Here is a 6289-nt window from a genome sequence, read left to right on the forward strand (position 1 = left end):
AATTTGAGGCATAAGTTGAATGTTCTAATTTTATGTATGGAAAGACTGAGAGTGTCATAAAATTCAAAATATGTAAGTTTTTCTAAATTAATAATTGTTCAATATGTGCTTCTTCTTTCTAACTCGTTATTTGTTTGCATGCGTTCACTTCATGTTCGATGGGATTTATTCAATGAAAAATTAAAATAGTTAATAAACAACTAAAACAAGGAGAAAAAGGTCAAAAAAATTACAAAAATAAAGAGAATTCGGAATTCTTAGAGTGGGCCATGGCAGTGGAGGTTTTAGCATAGAAAAATTTCATAACTAAGAAGTTAAGTATCACAAATTTCAAAACTAAGAATAAAAGTTTCAAATTTCAAAAATCAGATTTTTTTTAAATTTTATTTATAAATTAATTTATTAAACATATATTTTATTAATTAGATATATTAAGGTAACAATTCTATGCAAATTAGTCGCAATTCATGAATTAATTGATTACAAATTAATTTTCAGTCACAAGTTATCAAATTATTGGTTGCAACTTATTTCTTGGTTATAAATCAAAAATTTTATAAGTTACTGATTATTTATCGGTCACAAATCAAAATTTTTATAAATCACATATTATTCATCGGTCACAAAATTAAAATTTTATTGGTCACAACTTATTTATTCATTACAAATTATTATATTACTTGGTCACAATTAATTTTTCGGTCACAACTTAATCAATTGTGAGTCACGATCACAATTTTTAGTCCACATATTACAAATTAACTAATTATTGATCATAATCAACCAAATAATTGGTTACATGCATCAAACCCCATCTCATTTAACCTACCACCATCGCCACGACAACCACCATCACTATCACCATTACCACCACCAGACCTCGCAAAAACCACAATGGTCGCCCAAACACCAACAAAATCGTCGCAACATTGCCCACCCACCAACAAAATCATCGCCACCACCAACACTACCACCACCATTCACTACTAAAAAAAACAGTTTTTCACCTACGGAAAATTATCAATGGATTGCATCTATTGATCATTAGAAACGAATTATTAGTCGGTAAAAGTAATTCACTTTCAACTACGATAATCAGCAACGAATTTTCCATTAGTAACACTGATATCTTTTTATCAACGGATATTCTATGCCTAATGTAGTCGTTTAACATTTTGATCTTTCACCTACGGAAACGTACCAAATATTACCAACGAAAACAATCCGTTGATAATTAGAAACGGATTATTCGTTGGTAAAAGTAATTCATTTTCAACTACGATAATCAACAATGAATTTTTCATTGGTAATGATAATATCTCTTTACTAACGGATATTCTGTGCCTAATATGACCGTTTAACATTTGAATCTTTCACCTACGAATATTCCGTTGGTAATTAAAAACGGATTATCTGTTGGTAAAAGTAATCCAATTATCCCACATCAGAAGTTTACAATAAAGTTTTTGGAGTCTTCCTCTATAAATTTGTGGTCCAATAAGTGGTTAAACAATATTTTGACTTTTCAATTCATTTGTTTAAAAATTTTAAAAAATATATAATTATTAAATAAATAATAATAACAATAATAAAAAAATAAGTAAATAATTTTTTTTACCATGCCTCACACGTATACGACTATTTACAACATTGATTTTTACCAATTGTAATGATAGATATTTATCAACGAAAAATCGGTTGGTATTGATTAAATTTTTACCATTTCCGTTGGTAAAAAATTCACACATTACCAATGAAATTTTCGTCGGTAAAATATTTATTCTTTACCTACGACACAATCCATTGGTAATTATCAACGATCCTCAAATTAACAACATATTTGTGGTTGCAAATATTTCGTTAGTAAAGAGTAATAACAACGGATATTAAGGTTTTAGGAACGAAAAATTCGTGCCTGAAACCATATTTTTTAGTAGTGATTGCCACCATAGCCGTCGTACCACTACCACCTCTATCTCCAAATTACTAAAAAAAAACCCTAAAACCATTGCCCATGTGTACTGTCTTCTGCCGGCCATATCATCTCACTACAATATCGTTGACTACTAGATTTTCACCATTACCTCTTCAAATCAACAAACAAATCATTAAGCGCCTCCACCAAAATCAAACTAGACCATAACCCGCTGTCTCCTTCATGCTGCCATCTCAGTCACCTCCACCCATATCAAACCATCACACAACTACCACCACATTGAACTTTAAAAAGTTGAGTCGAGTGATGCCGCTATTGATGATGGCTGCTTCGTGATTGATACAACCTCCTTCACAGCACCATTGCACCAATGCTCAAAAGGCAAGGAAAATTTGCCGCTATGAGCGTTGGTACCTTGCTGATGACGGTGCCAATTCTAGTGAAGTCTAAGAGAGAGAGAGAGAGAGAGAGAGAGAGGATGAAAGTGTCGGTGCTGGTGAAGGAGATAGAGACTAAGAGGTAGAGAAAATTGAAATTTAGGGTTAAGGATAGTGACGTAGGGTGGGATGGATAGAGGTTGGTATATAAATTAATTAAATTTATACTAATATTATCATTATTGAATTATTTTCTAATTTTTGAATAAACAAACTTTTTATCTTATTTTTTAAGTTGGATCTAAAAACATATGGATGGGTATAATATTCACTTTTAGCATTTTAGGATAGCGGCCAAGATTGAGTCTAAATTAAGCCAGGCGATAGATGATTGTGGATGCAGGTTGTGGACAACGCTCAGCCACTGATTTGGCCCCTATTTGATTTTGTTATGAATCAATTTTTTAAGTAGATTTTAATAAAAATTTTAAAATGTATGACTGAAAAATAAATTATAATTATAAGTTCTACGAAATATGTTGTTAAAATTAATTGTTAATTTTCATGACCATATATTTGTGTTTAGGTGATGGTAAGAGTGACAGTGACAAAGACAACGACAAAATATATACATATTATATATATAGTTCCAAAAAATTTTAAAAATTTTGCCCCTTGACATATTATTTGAAATTAACTTTGACATAGATTTTTAAATTAAGTTATTTATTTTCAACTTTAAACTTTTTAAAAAATAATTCGTTTTAGAATATTAGTTGAATTTATATGTTTAAAAATTAACCAATTCATAACAAAATACAAGGCTTAACAAAATACAAGGCTTATGTAGGGTTCCACTTTTTTTTTCCCCACCATTTTTTTTTTTTTTTTTTTTTTTAAACAATTTTCTCTACCAATGGTGTGGAGCTAGTATCATTCTTATAATATATTGTGGTAGGCTGTGAGCATCATTTTTTTTTTAGGGTCGTGCTACACGAACATAGGGGTTAACACAACGGTTGACATAACATGAACATGGGGAGGTCGGCATTATTTTATTCGTGCGGGACCCACGTCTCGATTGTGAGTGTGATGTCATCCTTTGTGTCAAACATTATATTCGTTTGGCATTTTCCAAATGGATATGACACGGATATTGCCATGCCGTTGACGTGCTATGGCCGAAGGCATGCATAATAATCTGTGCATAGTTCGAATTTAGGAATTAAGGCAGCATGTAAATTTTGTGATATGCAAGTGATCAAGGCACAGATACCTAATTTACTTAATGACGGCATTACGAGATAAAATTTGGGGATGCAAGTCAAATTGACATTAATTAATAAATTGATGTGTTCAGATCTAATAGAAGTTGCTTACTTTCCTCGAGTGAAGGAAAATGGCAAGACTTTTATGGTAGTAATAATGGGTGGGTCTCCAAAAATTCTAGTTCTTTTTGGATTTCTGGCTGTGTCCTACAGCATTGTGAACTTGCTGTCCGGCTAATATTAATGCTCGAATTCTTTGAAAATCAAACCACATGGAAGGCACAAGATGGCAGTCGCGAGAGGTTTTTGCTATAGGCTTGATATGAGGATAGTTATGATGAGTAATTTTTGGTTTGAGAGGGTTGGAGATTTGGGAAAACTGATAGTGATGAGACAACAATTGGATGTGTTGATCTTCACAATTTTTGTAGTTAGATTGTTTCATGGTTTTACAAAAATAAAGTTAGGAAGCTTACCGTAAATCTATGTTATATTTTACTTTCTTCAATCTTCTACTATACTTAGTTTATTTTTTGTTGGTTTTCAATATCCAAAGGTGTAAGTCGGAGTATTGGTTTGATTGAAATGGAAAACCTCGATGCCATCATAGCTTGTTGGAAAAAGCCTTGTGTGTTGGTATTAGAGCCAAGTTTAGCCAGAGAAAGGAAAAAAAAATTTACATGAGTTTTTAGGAAAACAGTATAATTTAGAATCAGAATCTAAAGGATCGAATTGGATGCTGGAAGATTTAGTCGGTGCCACAATGTCAAGCGGCATAGGCAAAATGTTTGAGGAATGTGCAGACCGAACAAAAAGGCTTTTGAAATTTTTGTTGTTGAGATGAACAAAAAATTTATATCCATGCTGAAGAATGTGATAGCTTTGATGGAGAATGCTACTATACGTATGGGTTTGTTGGAAAATGAAGTTTCATTGAATGGCAAGGCAACTTCCGTTCCTAGAGAGATGGTAACAATCTCAAAAATCAAAGTACTAGAGCCAAAATCATTCAATGGCACTAAGAATGCCAAATAATTGAAGGATTTTCTTTGGGACATGGTTTAGTATTTCAAGGTTGCACACGTTCCCAAACATGATCGGGATGACATTGCAAGCATGTATACGTTAGGTGATGCAAAATTATGGTGGAGGACTTGATTGCAAAAAGATGAGACTTCGGGTAGGCCAAGAATTGTGACTTGGGAAAAATGTAAAAAGAATTGAGTTATCAAATCCTTTTGTGCATGACGTAGATTACTGAAGAGGCTTGGAGGAATCTGAAATGGATAGACACGGTACAAAAGTACATTACGGTATTATGTTCTTGTTGGGAAAATGAGTAAATGGGTCACTTTTGGCATAAGTTTGAGTGGGACCCGTTGGTCCGATTTAGAAGATCAAAGTTGATCTGTGTTTTCCTCCGTGAGAGTATCGAAACCATATATTTATTTGCCAAAATTGATTAACTGATAAATGAGAAATTGGAGCTCAAAGTTGGCCGTTGGAAGATGGTTCATATGGGAAAAGTGACATTTGTCCCACATAGGAAAATGAAGAAAGCATGAATCACTTTATATATGCCCACACGTTGGAATGGTATAATCATGTGTAGCATAGAGACTCTCTCTACGTGCACGTGTAGGGGAGGGTGCAAATCTCGGACCGAAATAACCTTTGGACATTGAACTTGGGTGCGGACACGACCTGCGCACACGAATGTTGGACCGAACAAGGCAAAATTTGCCCCTTTGGAGAGCCCACGTTTTGCATTTTTTTTTTACTTTCTCCAATGACTTTTGAGTTTCTGAAACGGCAAAAACTCCAATGAACTCCCAATGGTCATAGTGTTAATGGACAATAACTCCAATGGACTCCCATTGGTCACAATGTTTATGGGCAGTATGCCTATAAAAAGGCTCATTCTCCAACAGTCTAACACCCTCGAAAATTTCACCTACATTCCTGCATACACAGTTTCTTCTTTTCTGCATTCCTTGTCCAGTAAGGTCTTGTTCTTGTGGTGATATTGTTCGAATATTAGATCAGTTTGTCAGAGTAATATCTACGGTGCTCAGATTCTACTATATACCGTTGTATCCTGGAAAACAGATACTCGGATTAAAACTCAAGCTCGCACGGTGAGAGGGCGAATCTATTTTAAGGACACCGTGTTTACACAGGCCTCAGATTAAAAGTTTATATATGAAATTATAAACATGTCGTTAATTTTTTTTTTGTTCTTTGAAATTTCTGTTAATTTTCAGCTTTCCCGTTTAGAATTATTAAATTAAAGTGTTTTACATAACTTAATATAATTTAGTTTTAAATTAGATTAATATATTGTGGTTTATGATAATTTAGTTTATTGTGTAATTAACTAATATTATAAATGGGTATGAGAAAGCCTGGTATTTAATCTTATTGTATGCGTAAAATCAAGTTTGTGCAAATCCGGTATACAATCTGTGCATATACGGTATGCTGCATATACGGTAAGTGCAATTTCGGTATCTAAAATGTATGTACGGTACTCATAAATTCGGTATCATTCCACCAACATAATTTCCAACAAACCTAAAACAGATTCTATACACATTGGTAGTAAATAAATTGTTTATTTATTTTATTGAAATAAACAAGTTGTTTATTAGAAACTAATATTTGTTTCATTTTCAGAAATGGCTTCCAAACCAACCAACATGGATGTG

This window comes from Olea europaea, chromosome 14, assembly GCF_002742605.1.
Source record: "Olea europaea var. sylvestris chromosome 14, O_europaea_v1, whole genome shotgun sequence".
Taxonomy (NCBI): Eukaryota; Viridiplantae; Streptophyta; class Magnoliopsida; order Lamiales; family Oleaceae; genus Olea; species Olea europaea.